Below are 17,734 nucleotides of genomic sequence, written 5' to 3' on the forward strand. Positions count from 1 at the left end.
CCATGACATTTGCAGGCTTATGGAGGTAGAACGTCATTGTTAGAAAAATTATAAACATGATAAACATCGAGATTCAATGAAATACGTATTTGTGAAGAAGAGATAAACACTTTCGTTGGCTTCTTTTTTGCGGACGCCGAACTATACATTTTTACAAGTTTTGAAGAAGTTTTACTTTATCGTTTGAAGTGAAAAATATTTGAATCTACATTTTAAATTGATACAAAAAAAAAAATCAAATTTCTGCTTTATAGATTTCCTTTCATAAATGAAGTCTGAAATATATCCATAATAAATGCACCGTATCAAATGCATATCAGAGTACACCTACTTATAAACTGTTACGCGTCGCTTACTATGTATAGAGACATGCATAATAAATCTAAATTTAAAAAAAAAAGGAATTCTTAAAGCTTACTTTGATAAATTTTAAACTAACTTCATTTCAACAAGTTTAAATTAAATGTTCTAAAATAGAGCTACAAAAAAACAAATAATTCTCTGCTCTAAAGTTTTTCTTTCATAAATGAAGTCTGAAATATATCCATATAAATAAATGCACCGTATCAAATTAATATATGAGAACACCTACTTATAAACTGTTACGCGTCGAATACTATGTTTAGAGACATGCATAATAAATCTAAATTAAAAAAAAAGGAATTCTTAAAGCTTACTTTGACAAATTTCAAACTAACTTCATTTCAACAAGTTTAAATTACATGTTCTAAAATAGAGCTGAGAATTGTTTGCATTGTAGTAAATTTAAGTCTTTGAAATTTTATTCAAATACGCTATTGAACATCACTAAAAGCCAATAAATACAATAATTTTGTGTTTTATAAATTAGTGGCTTCAATAAATAAAAGTCGTCATAGAACAGTCTCATTTTCATACCGGTATTTGAAATGTACGGAAGCATATTAGCGCCACACATTTTATTTTTTTTTCTTCCTATGTTTGCGTTATAACGCAAACCTTTGCGAAATAACACAAACCTTTGCGTTAAATGCAAACCTTTGCGATATAACGCAAACCTTTGCGATATAACGCAAACCTTTGCGTTACAACGCAAACCTTTGCGAAATAACGCAAACCTTTGCGATATATAACGCAAACCTTTGCGTTATAACGCAAACATTTGTTTTATCTTATTTCTTATTTAAGATTCAAAGGAAACAGTAGTTATTAATGGAGGAGGCTGTATATATTAAAATTTATCACCTTTGTAGTCATTGGAAAGTAAAATGCTTGAATAATTAGATCATATCAATGACTAAAAATGAGCAGAAAAATATAAGAAGATGTGGTATGAGTGCCAATAAGAAATCTCTCCATCTAAGTCACTATTCGTTAAAGTAAACCATCATAGGCCGAATTACGGTCTTCAACACGGAGCATTGGCTCACACTGAACAACAAACTATAAAGGTCCCCAAAAACGATATTCATGTTGCTACTAGTATATATATTACAAAGAAAATTGAGTAAATTGAGGTTATACCTAAGAAAAAAATCAACCCTGCTAATATAGCTATAACCGAATATAAATATACTTCCAAAGTAAGCTCTCGTTTGAGAACTGTGTAAAGTAGGTTAGATTCAAACAAGCTACTCTTTGGCAATAAATGTATAGAATGAAGATGTTTTATTAATAAAATTATGTTCTCTCTATTCAAATTGCTACCCAAGCATCTTAAAAATACTTCATTATATTGAAAAGAAAATTCAATGACTTTCTATCAAAGAATCTTGATCATATTCTGAGATTTAAACAAAAATGTTTCCTTATTAATAAATCATTTTAAAGTAGAAAGATCATTTTGTCTTTTTGACTTGGAGGTTTCAGAATTGTATGACATTATTTTTGATCTTTCAATTCAAATATGACTATATACTAAACTATATCTATTTTCTTGTTAAATTATATACTTTTCTGATGTACAAATCAGTCTTAATTTATGTATAATTGCACTTCAAGTATTTCATTATTCCTATGCATATTTATTATAATGATTTGGCCTTGTATTTATGTTTCTTTTTTCTATCTACTAGTAAATCACATCCGAAATGAATGACAGACGGACATATATACAAAACTGAATGTATAATTGAAATCAAGATATTTGCGTTATAACGCAAAGGTTTGCTTTATAACGCAAAGGTTTGCGTTATAGTTTGCGTTATAGCGCAAAGGTTTGCATTATAAGGCAAAGGTTTGCGTTAAAACGCAAAGATTTGCGTTATAACGCAAACACAGGAAGAAAAATAAAAAAAATGTGTGACGCTAATACGCTTCCGTAGTACTGACTCGTTTCAAATATGTCATTATATTAACATGACAGAGAGTTTTGTTTCGGAATATTCTAGATAAATATACAAAAATCAAATTTTAGACAATGTACCCTCCTAAGCCTGGAAATGGCATATACTTAACGGCAATTTCTCACAATGACGTTCTACCTCCATAAGCCTGGATATGTCGTGGCTGGTCACATATATGTTCTGTGTCGGGTTGTTGTCCCTTTGACATATTCTCCATTTCCATTTTTAATTTTAATAGAAATAAGTTCGAATATATTTTATTTTGTTAAAACGGATAATATGCAGATGCCTGATACTAGTAATATGAAGATCTTAAAGGGCAGCCGTGTTGTGTTATAATATATTTTATTTTTTTAACTATTTTATTGTGATATTTAATTTATTGTAATGGATCGTTTGACACGATAGCATGGTTTTTTAAACTCACTCACAATATCTTCTAATTACGAACAGGCGTTAATTTTAAAAAGACATTAACACAATAGTTTAAGTTATAGATACAATGGATAAGCGTTGATTCATTAAAAACAAACCATTCGCCCTCCTGGGTCATGGTTTCTTTTTCAAGAATCAACGCTTATCCATTGTATCTATATCACATATAATATATAAATTTGCTTTTTATGATGTCGTTGGCTAAAAAAGTGATAAAATGAAAATTGCTGCCATAGAGAACATCAGCAATCTGATAAAATTTAGTATGCCTTCACATTTTTACAATATGTATGAGAAAGTAAAGCAAATATTACATATGCCTATACTAATCTGAACTGAGATCGTCCTTTGGTTGCTCTTTTTTCAATTTTAGTCATTGACTCCACCAGAAACCAAAGAGTGATTCTTTGATTAATGACGGCAGATCATTGTTCTAATCAAAGAAGTACTAACGTACTGTTTACTATAATGGTTCGGTGTTTTGATTTCTGGTAAATTACTTAGGCAGATTTAGATTACTTGCTCAGACTGCTAGCAGTGACTGCAGTTGTGTATACCCTTCTGGAGATCACTTTAGTGTTTGGTGTAGTTCGTGTTGCCCGGTTTTTTAGTTTTCTATTTTGTGTTTTGTGTATAATTATTTGTCTGTTCGTCTTTTTCTTTTTTAGCCTGGCGCTGTCAATTTATTTTCAATTTATGAGTTTGAATGTCTCTCTGGTATCTTTCGCCCTTCTTTTAAACAGAAGTCATGTTAACTCACAACTGCTGTACATTTAACTTTTTACCTTAGCGACTTTTACTTTTTCGAATGGCGGAAACTCGCTGTACAGCCTCCCGAATGTCCAACATTATTTTTAAATCGTATATTTTCCATTTTGTGATACAAATATATTAATGGGTAAAGATGATTTGTTATTCTAATTTATATATATTCAAATCAAAGCTCCAGAAGAGTTAGAAGTTCCTGTTATATGTATGGATTTATCGTTTTACGTATTTCATATTTTTACAATACTCCTTCTGATGACATTGCTTAACTCGTGATGGCGTTCGTAAAACGTATAAGAGTTTATTTCAACTTCAGCATTTGAAACTCTTAGTTCCATAGCATCCTTGTTAGCATCAACCCTCTATCATGGAAATCATGATAGGAAATACTAGCCCGGGAATATCGTATCAATTTGGAGATATATACTCCGTATGCAGGCGCTGCTTGAATGTTACTTCATATAAATGGGAAGTTCACAATTAGGAAGCTGAAATCATCTCTTTTGTCGCAAAGTTTTGTTTTCAACGGACCCTCATTGTAAATTTCTATATGTAAGTAACATATGAGGCAGACTTAACTGTATATGCTGTATGTTTCTTTATCTCTAGTTCGATGGGATAGATGCGTTCAACATAGTCACCAAATTTTGAATTATTTAGTTGGAGAACATTAACTATATAGCGGAAAGTAAAATTAAGGGATATTGCTAACTTCTTATCTTTCTTCATAAGAAGTTTCTGTATAAAGTCAGCCTCATAATAATAAAAGAATAAGTCGGGAAGAAGAAGGGCATAATTGGTTTCCACAGGAATACAGACAGTCTGTTGAAAAACACGTCTTCCAAACGTAACTAATATTTTGTCAATGAAGAAATAAACCATCTTTGAGAGAATGTTATGTTTGAATCAGAGTGATTCTTTACAAAATACGAGTTATCCCTCTCATAGTCATTATCTTATAAATATATTCCCTTAAACAAATTTAAGTCAAATATTAGAGATCCTCATTACATAGTCTAAGTACAGTTTCTTTTTAATTTCAAATTTTGCGCTTCAAACTAAAAAAAAAACCCACTAAAAATACTACACCTGTCAGATTTTCTGTTTATAAGTTTTTTAATCATACTTATTACAGTTATTGACAAAATTAATTAAAGTAAAGAGCTTTACAGAATAAATAAACATACAAATGTATATATAGATTCTATCATGATTTTAATAAGTATTCAAAGTTGGTTCGTTGGTGACATAATTTCCTTACTTGATTTTGAGTTATATGAAGTTGTAAGTGATACAAAAAGATTGGAACATTTTTGATTGACACCTGATATAATCCCTTGTTTTTTTCAGGTTTGTGGTACTCAGTCTTTAGTTTTCTATTTTGTATTTTAGACAGTTTGTTATTGTCAGTTCTTCTTTCATTCATGAAGTCCACTATCTCTTTGGATTCTTCTGCTATTCTTCAAGGATGTTTTAAAAAACTCAAATAGTTAGTACACATTCTTTCACGATTCTTTTCAGGAATGCGAAACAAAATTGGTACCTTATAATTCGCAAAAAAGGAATATCAAATGGTTATGAATATTCCAGAGAAAGCAAAAGTATTGTCTTCTCGTATATTTTATGATGGTATGATACTTATAAACCCCTAACTGGAGGGATTGTACTTGATTTTCATATGATGAAGAAATAATCCTTCAATCAGTTTATTGAGGTCGGCAGGAGCCGGCATATTGCTATGTGTTTCTTTATTCTATATTGACTAGAGGTATAGGGGAGGGTTGAGATCTCACAAAACATGTTTAACCCTGTCGCATTTTTGCTCCCATCCTTTGTTAGTCTTGTAAAGTTTTTTAATTTAAGTTTATTTCTATGTTTTGGAGTTAAGTGTGACGTCCATTTTCACGGAACTAGTATACAACTTTATGTAGGGGCCAGCTGAGGACCACCTCCACGAGCGTGATTTTCTTGCTGGTTGCGTTGTAGAGCCATTGGTTGCCTTCGGCTGTTTCTGTTCTGTGGTCGGGTTGTTGTCTCTTTGAAATATTCCCAATTTCCATTCTCAATTTTATTAAGACTAAACTACAGCAATACAGTTTAAGAAGACTTTGCGAATGGTTATGTAGAACATTTTTGTTCAGAGAAACGACATTTATTCATTTTGTAAAACAGTTCTCTTTTTTTACAAAAATACGTTTTTATGCCCTTTGTAGCTTGCTGTTCAGCGTGAGTCAATGCTTTGCGTTGAAGACCATACCATTATAGTTTACAAATTGTTTTTTTTATTTGATTGAGAGTTGTCTAATTGGCATTCATATCACATTTTCGTATATCTGTGTAAAGCAAGTTGTTATTTTATGTTTTGTTAAAATTATGAATGTTAAACATATGATTTCCCTCAGATATTTTTTCACTATATTGGACTATTTTGACAAACGGTGTAATTTGGTTGCGGAATAGTATATTTCAAAACATGATGAAACTTATATCATCAAACGATCCAAATATATTAGAGGCGGAAGATACAAAAAGAACATCTTAATGTCGATCGATCATTAGGCGACAGGAAAATGAGAGGTCGTTGGAATCTTAGTGATCTTTTTTTATTGGCTCCGTGTAGAAGTCCTCTCTGTGACTTCGCCATGAAAAAAACCAATTATGCATATTTTTTTTTGCTATGCATTTACTGATTTTGAGTCAAGTATGACTACCCAATACCTTTTCGAGTAAACAGAGGAAAAACAAGGACTCCTGCATATTGAGCGATTATTGTATCGTTATTGGTAAAACCATTACAGTTGCCGTCGTAGATCATGCACCTTTGTAAGATAGTAGTGGACAAATTTCGTCATATAATTGTGTTAACTGCTATGGTATTGTTAGTTTTTGCCCCTCATTTCTCTTTCACTCGGATTAAATGCTTATTACAATATTTTTAAGGACACGAGCTAGACAACTTGCATCCCTTCATAGTTGTAAAGAAGTACAGTAATTGATTCAGGTTCATTATAAGGGCCAGCTTTCTTGACCTTGGGCCACCACCACCACTTTTATATTGCTTCTGATATGCACTTCCTAATGAAATATAGCATTTATTAAAGATGATTAAAATGAAAGCATAAAATAAAGCAATTATACTGATGATACATGTAGGTCTCCGGAAAGTAAGTCATTATATTTAACATTGTGGTTAAAAAATACACGTTGTATCGTCTTATTTGTTTTCCAAGTGTTTAATTTGTAACAAACTTTTTAAGAAACTCTAATTCATTTATTTTAATTTGTCAAGCATACATAGTACTTGTTCAATCGTCTGTGATTAAAGTCTTACATTTCATCGTTTTACGTTCAAGATATTCAATGTCAATAGCATGGCAATATCCTTTCTATTGTTCTTAATCAACGATAGGATTGAATCACTTTGTCATAAAGAACCACACACCAGCAAACACAGATGAAATCAGAAATAATATTCCGAGTAGATTAATGGCAACCTTTCTTCTAGTCTGAAATGGAAAGCAGATATAATTTGAATTTTAAAGAAATTTATCAATGTATTTATAAAACTTTTCAGAATAAAAGCATAAAAAATTATCAAGTATACCACACGTATAATGTATTAAACCATTCGTTCGTTTACACAAGACTCACCAGTGATGCTCGAATAAAACAAATTGGAAAGTCAAATCAAATGCGAATTTGAACAGCGTTGAAACTCGAATAAAAAACTACAATCATGGCAAGAAAGTAACCACTTGATAATATGTAGGACATTTCAGTATTGTTTTCAACACTAGTGTAATTTTAAGTTTAAGTTTTAAAAAAGAAACTAAATCTGATATAAACATGTTTGTTTAATTTTTGTTCAATAGGTGATTTTTTTTCGTTGAATAAATAACAAAGGTTAACTTTAAATCACCAGCCTAGTAGTCAGCACTTGTGTGTTGACATGATATATCATTGATATGTTCATAATTTCGCTACATTTACTGTTTATATCAAGATATACTATTCGAAGTTCTTACTACCACCAGGTAAAGATTACAATTGTCTAAGCCTTTTTTTTTGTACAACCTTTCGGAATTTATGCGTTATAAAGCTCTTTATTTTCTTTTTTGATTTGCACTGTTCTTATTCCAGCGTCACCGATGAGTCTTCTGAAGACGAAGCACGAGTGTTGCATAGTCAGCACTTTTTATATGACATTAAAATGTTAATTTTTCTGTAAATTCAGCTATAAAAGGCCTCGAAATGATAAAGGTAAAACAATTCAAACGGGAAAACTAACGGCATTTTTTATGTACAAAAAGGTTAACGAGAAACAAAAGTTATATACATCAACAAACGACATCCACTGAAATACAAGCTCCTCACTTACGACAGGTACTTCCATAATGTTGCGGGTTCAAACTACAAATGTAGGTAATATGTGTGACATCACCGAAAGAGAAATACGACGGGAAACATTAGTGGAATATAAACTACTGTCCCACCCTAAGCGCCTGCGTTCATCAATATATCTTGGATTTGTTCTTGGTGTTCTAAATTAAGTATAATGTGAAGAATTTATGAGGCGTTTGTAATTAGTCTTGTTGTTTTCTGTTTTCTTTTTGGTTTTGCATTGCGCCGTTTGTATATACACACCTTTATTTTTCTGTATATAATGCATAGATAACATTCATTAATAACCAAACTCACCTTTGATTTTGTTCTATCTTCAATCTTAATCAAGTTGTCTCCAATTGTTTGTTTACGTTTTTGTTGGACACACCTCTCCCTCATTTCAACAGAAATTTTCCGTGCATCGTTGAGATCTTCTAAATTGCCAAATTTCAAGCAAAAATGAATATATTGTTGATAAAGATTGAAATGGTATTGAAATGGTATTGGGTAGTCAGAAGTATACCACCAAATGTTGAGTTCAAATGCTTTTTTGTACTTTTGTTTAGCTTGATCAATGTTGTTTTTCGTGGGAAAGAGGAGATATGTTTCAGCAATTTCAAGGTAAATCATCATACAGATTAGCCAATCTTCTCTCATAGTGATAGCTATTTCATTTAAGGTTTGTGCTTGCAAAATAGCTTTTTCAAGGCACTTTTCACTTTTTCCTTCCCGCCATTCAATAAAGCAGCACTTTAAAAGAGCGCGATTGATCATGCATTTATGATAGAGAGTAAATTTTGGCGCCATTTTTAAAGCACCATAGGTGTAGAACAAAGTTGATGAACCCTCTCCTTGCATTTCCTTTAGCATTTGTATGATCTTGTGCAGATTTTTAGTTGAAACAGTTCTCTCTGATCTCAAAAATCTAATAATGCCATCGCGATGTTCTACTAAAGCAGCAATAGGTAGGTAGTTTTTATAACTTTTTTTGAAATAACACTGCAACCGAACTGCGAGATTATACGCAAATTGACTGTCAGTCAGACTATCCATTTTTGTTTCATTGTTGCCATATTCAGTGACCATGCTATTTGTCGATTCCATCCACCACTTATTTTTACTACTTTCATGCATAATACTTATAAGTAAATCAACAAGGAAAGTTTCCTTGATACTTTTAAAAGGAGCAAATATTTTTTCCATATTTCCCCTTTTTTTAGTTGTGTATGAAGTCAATTTGAAGTGTTTTATTTCATTCTTGTTTATCTCCCCATTAGCATATTTTTCAAAGAGTTCCATTTCTCTTGAACTCCTGAATTTGTTTGCTAAAAATGTTTGCACAAAATCTTTTGTCATTTTTTGTTCACTTTCTTTTACTAATCTATGAAATATATCCTCTGTATCCTTTTGTAGAACGGAACAACCCTTTAGATAAAGCACGGGATCTGTGGAAGTGAATGGATAAACAGAAATTTTTGGTTGAAATTTTATTAAATCGAAAATAATATTTTTGGCTCGTTCTAGGTAGTCATATGATGATAATTCTGCATTTCCATACATCCGAAATGTTACTCCTATTGCACAACATAAAAAACTTTTATATATTCTCATTTGAAAAACATTTGTATCTAAATAAGAATGAAACTTTTCTAAGAGAAGAGTAGCATGACTTAAGTAGCAGACATTTCGTTTGATAGATTCAATTAAACGAAGATCTAAATCCATAATGAAACAGTAGTGTTTCAAAAGATAAGATACTTCTTGTTTAATTTGTTCTTTTGTTTTATTTTTTCTAATCGCCAAACAAGTCATACTATGTATCGATATACTCCGTCGCTCACCATAACCCTTAACTACTGCAACAGAATACTTCCTTAAAGTAATAATAAGGTTATTTATTTCAGCTTCTTTTTCTCCTTCTGATAAAAAATCTGGTAGTAAACTTTTAAGAAGCATCACCGATATGTTATCGTACACAAAATACGGTGCATAGCTCAGCACACACTGTACCTTTTTTGTGAGATCATTTTGTAGTCTTTGAAGTATTAAATTAAACGGCTGAAAAACCAAGTCAGCTCCTAAAATATGTTCGGATATTTCATCATTTTCTAAAAGATGTATATAATTTTCTATAGATGTTTGGGTATTTTCTATATAAGTAGCTGCAAAAGAAAGCGCTAACGGCAAACAATCTAGTTTTTTGGCTAATGTTGTGACGTCCTCTCTGCTATATTCTGCAAACTCAAAGAACGAAAAAGCTTCAGTTTCCGTCATTCTATTCATTTTCATGCCGTACTTTCTGTATTGAGTGATCATAAATCTTTTGTTTGACGTACCTATGACATAAATGTTTTTTGTTTGAATTACTTTTTTCAATATCAAATCTATAACGGGTTCTTCTGGTGACTCAATATCATCTAATATAATAAGGTGATTCGTGTCGTTCATGTCAGACATTCTGACAAAGACCGTTTTGATCATATCATGGAATGGCGAATAAATACCCCTTTCCTTGCACATTTCTCCACTATCGATTTTGAGATTTGTCATCAAAATAGATAATGACATAGTCATACTTTGCATAGAACTACATGGAATTCGCCAGATTGTAGCAGAGGGAAACGTTGCAGAAAATTGATTGGCATATGCAAATGAGGACTGTGACTTTCCTGAACCATTTGGACCTAAAATATTAAAGATTTATTATAACACAAAAATGTTCTCACTGATTGTAACATTTTTTTTAATTCTCCTAGTTTATTAAAAAACAATTAAGGAAAAGAACACGTATAAGAAATCTATATTTTTATCTTATATCATCAATATCGTAGTTAATTTTTATGCCGTTATTTGTTTTAGGTACATCGAAGAAGTGGCGGTCCTGCTTTTGCGTCCAAATATTTTATCACGTAAATAGACCATATACATTGTTGAACAAATGTCGGATAAAAATGTTTGCCCACTTTTTCATAACTGTAATACATGGAAAATATCCTCTTTTGTAAATTGTGCTGAAAAATTACTTAGTCCCCAGTTTAAAAATTCGGGACAGATTCGTCAAACAATTTCAGAATTGCTGATGCACAGGTTCAACATGTGCCCAATCTATCCATGACGTGTCAGGTACATGGTGTTAAAGCTAACGGAAGTGTTGAAAAACATATAAGTTGATAATGACTAAATATCAAGGACAAAAAATAATTGGGACAATTCCTTTAAACCATTCTATGATAGCAGCTCACCAACTTCAACGTGAATGCAATTTTTCTGTGAAGTTTTATCGCTCTAGATTGAAAATTGTAAGAGGAGTTGATTACCTAAAACTGGTACCATCCTTTGAAAAATCTGCTTAGGAAAAGTATGGAAATATGTGGGAAAATCCTTTACAAATTTTATAAACACAGCGGCACAACTTGAACGTTTGTGCAATCTTATTTCAGAGATCTGGGTTGATAATTGAATAATTGATTATACAAAAAATTTAGACTGTCTAACAATTCGCCCAACATTTCAAACTATAGACCGGTTTTGGACTTCGTCACCCCGACATAAAAATGTCACAAATATTGACATAATAGATATATAAATATATTGATAAACCTAGTTTGTGCTTTGTTTTGTTATGAGACGTAAGACTCTTGTGGGCTCTTTAAAAGGATTTAAAATGCACATACAAATGTGGATAAATAATCTCAGGCAATGGAACTGTGCAATTCAGTGTAAAATCAGTCGAGTAGATCAGTCTTCCTGTTGGAAAATCAGTAGCTTTTCACCTTCTGAAATAGCGCCATTTTTATTTGCAACTAAAACTCCCATTTAAATGTTATTCAATAATGAATTCAGCGTTATTATCAACTCTCTGGTGTGTATCATTGCTATGTAGAATTTCGTTTATTTCTTTTTCCATTTTGTTATGAAGGGCTAAGATAATTACCTTCGACAAGGACTATGCGGTTCTTCTCAATTTTTTCAACCATTTCCCGAAACTGAATAGTTTCCTTGAAATTATCAACGACTTTCATACATGTTATGTCAAAATGTTCTAAAATAAAAAAATAAAAAAATAAAACTACAAATTAATGCTTAACTTCGAAAAAGGTTTTTCTTTCATCAATTATAACATATACCATTAGAAACAATTATAGGTCAATAACACTTTTAACATAAACATTTAATTAAAATTTCAAAAATTTAAACGATTTTAATGTTGAGTTATTGAAAGTATTTTTATGGCTGTACATAAAAATAAGTTACGGATATTCATATAGTTCTTTAATATTTAGAATCAAACTAGAGTATTACAAAAATGAGTCGACATAGATGATATAGACGTTTGCTAGCATCCCAATCTTATTCAGTACTTGCTTGAATACCAATGCTTGTTCTGCGAGTAAAGCCGTAAGCATTTAGTGTTTTACTCTCCGGAAGTTTTAGATGCGATCAGCATACTACTCTACAACATTATGGACTTTAGGAAAATAGATCCGGATCGGAAACGATCACTGTACGAAGTTTGCATTCAGTTGTAACATAATGCCAACGTTATTAACAAAAAAGTTTGGGCTTGGAATCACAGTGTTGTTTACGATTATGATCAAACTGTTCTTATTCTTATTTTTCAGTTGTTACTTTCATAAACCCATAGCTAGTGCAAGAACAGCAACGAATTAAAAATTCAACAACTTACAAATTCCTACAGATTACAAAAGTGCATGAATCAGATTAAAAAGAACTACGTGCAGTGTCCTAGATAAAAAAATATATATATAAAAAGTAAAATCACAAAAATACTGAACTCAGAGGAAAATCAATTCGGAAAGTCCATAATCACATGGCAAAATCAAATAACAAAATGCATCAAAAACGAATGGACAAGAACTGTCATATTCCTGACTTGGTACAGGCATTTTCAAATGTAGAAAATGGTGGATTGAACCTGGTTTTATAGCTAGCTAAATATTTCCTACATCCACAAAAATTGTTACCCACAAAAATAAATGAAACGCAGTTATTGATCTGAATAAATGTTCCGACCGTGTACATTTGTCCCGTTAAGGTATGTTACAACTAATGCGAAAACAGGCAGGAAGAACATATACGTTGTCCGTTTTTCTTCGACTTATGGGTTTAATTATCCCTCTAGTATACATGTATATGTATGCATGTAACTCAGTGGTTGTCATTCCTTCCTTTCTATATTTATTTTTTTTTTCTTTTCGACATTGAAATAGACGTTTGCTTTCTCGTTTGAAATATTACTTGGTCATGTCGTGGCCTTTTATGGTTTAGAATGCGGTATGGATTTTGTTGATTATTGAAGGCAATACGGTAACTAATCGTTACTTACATTTATGTCACATGGTCTTTGGCATTAATATTCTCGTTTTCAATTTAAATCTTCTTATAATCATTTTATTCAAAAATATGTAACAAAATTAAGGTTGTGAAGTTTTTGGTGGGATATGCAAATCATTCTATCAAGACAATTTATAATCATAGCTGAATCAGGTTTTTTTCGAGAGCAATCATTTCATAAAAACATTGATGAATGTTCTCAGTAATGAAGCGATGAAAGCCGATCAAGTAAGTTTAAATGAACACACTAACATGCAATGTTCCGCAAATAATTATAAAAACAACATGACTTATTTCAAGAATCTTCGTATTGTGATGGCTTTAAATCTTCCCTCTATGTTTTTTTATTCAGAAGACTAAAATCCGAGAATTTAAGAACCAACGACAAACAAATTCTGCTCAAACCACGAAAATTGATACCCACATATATAAGTACTTCCACAGTAAGTTCTTTGATTGGTGTCACAAAGTGTATATACTTATACTTATACATCCATGGATATGCATGGCTTCCTTTGTAAATGAATATCAATTTGTGTCTTTTTTAACTGCATATCATAACAAAGCAACTGCAATCTAATTAAAATTAAATTCATGTAATGAAAACGTTCTGATATTCGCGACAAATCAGAACGGGAGCAATTAATGGGTTTTTTTTTATTTCGGTTTTATCTTTTTGTTTTAGTCTTTGAGATAGTTTTGTGTAAATTCTGTTTCATATGATTTTATATAATATTAATTTTAGGGGTGAACGAGTTGTTCCTATTGGACTAGCGACTATCTGTTTAAATATATGTAGGACTCAAATCTATGGCGGGTTCCAAATCTATGGCAGATTCCTAATCTATGGCAAATGTGACGTTGCAAACGCCAAACAACTCAAATCTATGGCAGATTTTTGTTTTCTCCATATCAATGGCAGATCTTTAAATTGCGTCACAATGGAATAACGCAATATTACATGGTAGCTGCCACAAACGATTGCGAAGCTCATAGATTTGAACACGATTCCAGATGAAGGTATTATCCTGGACAACAATTTGCGGATGATTTAAAGGAAATGTGACCTATTATTCGGAAGAGGGTCAAAATGTGCTGTATCAGCCAAAACCCGCGATGTACAAGCTAGGGCACCACTTTTTTCAGAACCGGATTATAAAAAAAGGAGTTATAGTAAATGTTTTACTATCTGCAGCTGGCAAAGTTTATAAAGTGAAAGATAAAATTAACGGATATCTATTTGATTTAAATTGTCAACAAATAAAAATGGAGTATTAACGATAAAATAAGTTTTAGTTGAAAATTCAAACTGTTAATTTTTATTTTTTTTAACTTTTTTTTGTTAAGGGACTTACTAGTTGGTCTAAGGAATGGGTAAAATATAGGTACCATGATTATATATATTTTTTTAATTTTTACGGGGCACAACATTTCAAGCCTGAAGTCTGTTTTACAAAAAAAAATTGGTTACCATCACGATTTGGTTGACCATCATTTCACAAATGTTTATAGACATGTCGTACATTTCCACTGGTTTCAGACAAGTCATTGATCATATATGTACTGTATTGTTTTCCATTAGCTCAAAATTTGCCATAGATTTGGAAACAACAAAAATCCGCCATAGATTAGGAAAATACAAAACTTGCCATAGATTAGGATTGTAAAAATCTGCCATAGATTTGGGATGGCATGACGTCACATTTGCCATAGATTAGGAATCTGCCATAGATTTGGAACCACCATAGATTTGAATCCTACATATATATCTTCCGAAAATGTAAACAAAATCAAGCATTTTTGATGATATCACCTTAAGTGTATTTGTTTCTGCGGTTCTTCACAAAATAATATTTTTTCGTGACCTTAATCAAGGTATCTACAATGCCCATTTATGTAGAAAAGCATGACCTAACCACATGCATATTAAGTTACCAGTATCGAAAGGATGTAAGACCATGATAATTGTTCATAATATGTAACAGTATACATGTAGCAATACATATTCAGATATGTCAATGTCAGTACTGATAAAGACACAAATTATGCTTTGTTTCTTTAAACTACGAAAAAAATTAAAGATAAAATATGAGTGAGGGCATTCATTCAATCAGCTTCCATTTTACCAATTACTTCATTTGCATTTTATCAAAACTTTTATTGTTAACGACTACGTACGTAAATTGTAATTTAGATTTTCTCTGATCATTTTCATTTTTCTCCTATCTATAATTGGAAAAAGGAGGGGAATATTTGTAAATACTATCACAGTAAACATACCTTCCTTTGATATATAATCCACATCTGTCGTTGAATCTGTTTGAAAATCATCAACAGAAACAAAACGTTGTATAGCAGTGTACGATGATGTTTGAATGAATTGTTTTACATGACCCCGGTACTCATCGTCTGGTCCAATATTGTTGTCCTCCATTATCTTTATCAAGTCACAACCTGTTGTTATCTTGTCATAATCACTTTTTGATACTGTTGACTTCACGTCTATTATAACTTTCTGAACTGATGCTACGAAATAAAGGCAATTAAATAATAAAATTGAAAACGCAAATGGGGAATATGCCAAAGAGACAAGAACCCGACCAAAGAGCAGATAACAGCCGAAGGTCACCAATGGGTCTTCAACGCAGCGAGAAAATCCCGCACCCGGAGGTGGGCCTCAGCTGGCCCCTAAATAAAAATGTGTACTAGTTCAGTGAAAATTGACGTAATACTAAACTCTAAAACATATAAATGAACTAAAATTAAAAAAAACCATACAAGACTAACAAAGGCCAGAGGCTCCTGACTTGGGACAGGCGCAAAAATGCGGCGGGGTAAAACATGCTTTGAGAGATCTCAGCCCTCCCCCTATACCTCTAGCCAATGTAGAATAAAGAAACACACAATACGCAGAGTAAAACTCAGTTTAAAAGAATTCCGAGTCCGATGTCAGAATAGGTAACAAAAGAAACTAAGCAAAATGACAATGATACATAAATTAACAAAGGACTACTGGCAGTTACTAACATGCCAGCTCCATCTTTGTAATTGTAATGCTAAATGAAATCCAATTTTGAATGCATATCTTGAGTTTAGTTCTTGCATCACCCATCCTTACCAATGAATTCTTAAACTGATGACAATATGGTATAGCTTTTTAAATGTACTAAATTTTCGGTATCAACCGTAAGAGTAAACTATTAAATTGATAATCATTCGGAAATTTAAAAAAAAAACACGGTATATGCACTTCAACTAGATTTTCGAAAGTTCATAGTTCAATAAACAAATGGTGTTAATCTGCATGCAAAACATGAAATAAATTTCAAACCTTTATTCTTTTCTACTACAGAGATTTTGAATACTATTATATCGGCATCAACAGTTTCGTTTTTGCTCCTTTTTTTCTATTTGTTACTTGTACAAAAAAGAGCAAAACAACCATTGTATTAGAAACATACAGTTTCGCAAATAAAGGTTTGAAGCGTACATTTGTCCGACGAACGTGTCTTTCAACAACTAAAACAGACGAAAAGGCTTTTTTTATAGCAACAAATGACATCTCTCAAAATGTTGAACATCAAACGTGTATCAGTGAAAAGTTAGAAACATTTTTTTTTATTGAAAAAGCTACGGCTGTATATTTAAACAGTTTTATTTGTAACAAGATTGATAGTTCATTTTGAACAATCCACAAAGAACTACACAAAAACTAAAGATTGAACAATTCAGGATAAAAGGGGAGTAACTGGAGATTTGATTATTAGTAATTTCAGCCGTTTTATGATATCAAATGAATAAAGAATATTTTTAAATTATATAAAACCTATCATATCCTACCTAACTTACCCTATGTCTGACTTTAAAGTTAATAATGATATAAGGCTTTGTTTGATATGATTGTTTAAGATTCATACACAATATACCTTAGTAATTTTGTGTCAGATTATACATTTATAAATAAAAAATATTCATCTTAAGTTTGTAGTGTAAAAAATGTAAGGAAGCTACCGATGGATTGATACCGTAATCGTAATCATATTAACTCCATACACATATATTGGCTGGAGTATTGCAACATAGAAATTGAAACTTTACACTGAAAAAAGTACCTTGAGTGTCAAACACGATTATCATAATAATCAAATGACCTGAAATATATTTACATATAAGCCAACAAAGGTTCAGGACGTGACCACACATAGTAGTCCAAAAGGAGCTTGCAAATTAGGGTTCCTTGAGGGTTAATAACGCTTAATTATGAAGTCCGTAACTGAATGATGGAGTTGAGTCAACAATACAATCTTGTCACCATTCATCTTTACTAAATTATTTCTTCGTGTTTCGTCACCTCCTTATGGGCTATATTGTATGAACAATACATGTTTCTGCATTTTTACTCTGAAAGTGAAAAACGTTTTATTCTGATGAATGAAGGATTTCTGAATGGTAAAAGTTCTGTCGCATCT

General features: G+C 31.6%; 2 long non-coding RNA genes across 2 annotated transcripts; both read right to left on the minus strand.

Moving 5' to 3' along the window:
• Nucleotides 1–6,776: 6,776 nt before the first annotated feature.
• Nucleotides 6,777–8,891, minus strand: LOC143083204 (uncharacterized). Its single transcript, XR_012980584.1, has 2 exons — nucleotides 8,226–8,891; nucleotides 6,777–7,033 (listed from the first exon to the last, which is right to left on the minus strand). It is a non-coding gene; the product is annotated as an uncharacterized LOC143083204 (long non-coding RNA).
• A 1,141-nt stretch (nucleotides 8,892–10,032) lies between these two features.
• Nucleotides 10,033–15,683, minus strand: LOC143083205 (uncharacterized). Its single transcript, XR_012980585.1, has 3 exons — nucleotides 15,546–15,683; nucleotides 11,845–11,952; nucleotides 10,033–10,594 (listed from the first exon to the last, which is right to left on the minus strand). It is a non-coding gene; the product is annotated as an uncharacterized LOC143083205 (long non-coding RNA).
• Between the last annotated feature and the right edge of the window lie 2,051 nt (nucleotides 15,684–17,734).

This window comes from Mytilus galloprovincialis, chromosome 7 (assembly GCF_965363235.1).
Source record: "Mytilus galloprovincialis chromosome 7, xbMytGall1.hap1.1, whole genome shotgun sequence".
NCBI lineage: Eukaryota > Metazoa > Mollusca > Bivalvia > Mytilida > Mytilidae > Mytilus > Mytilus galloprovincialis.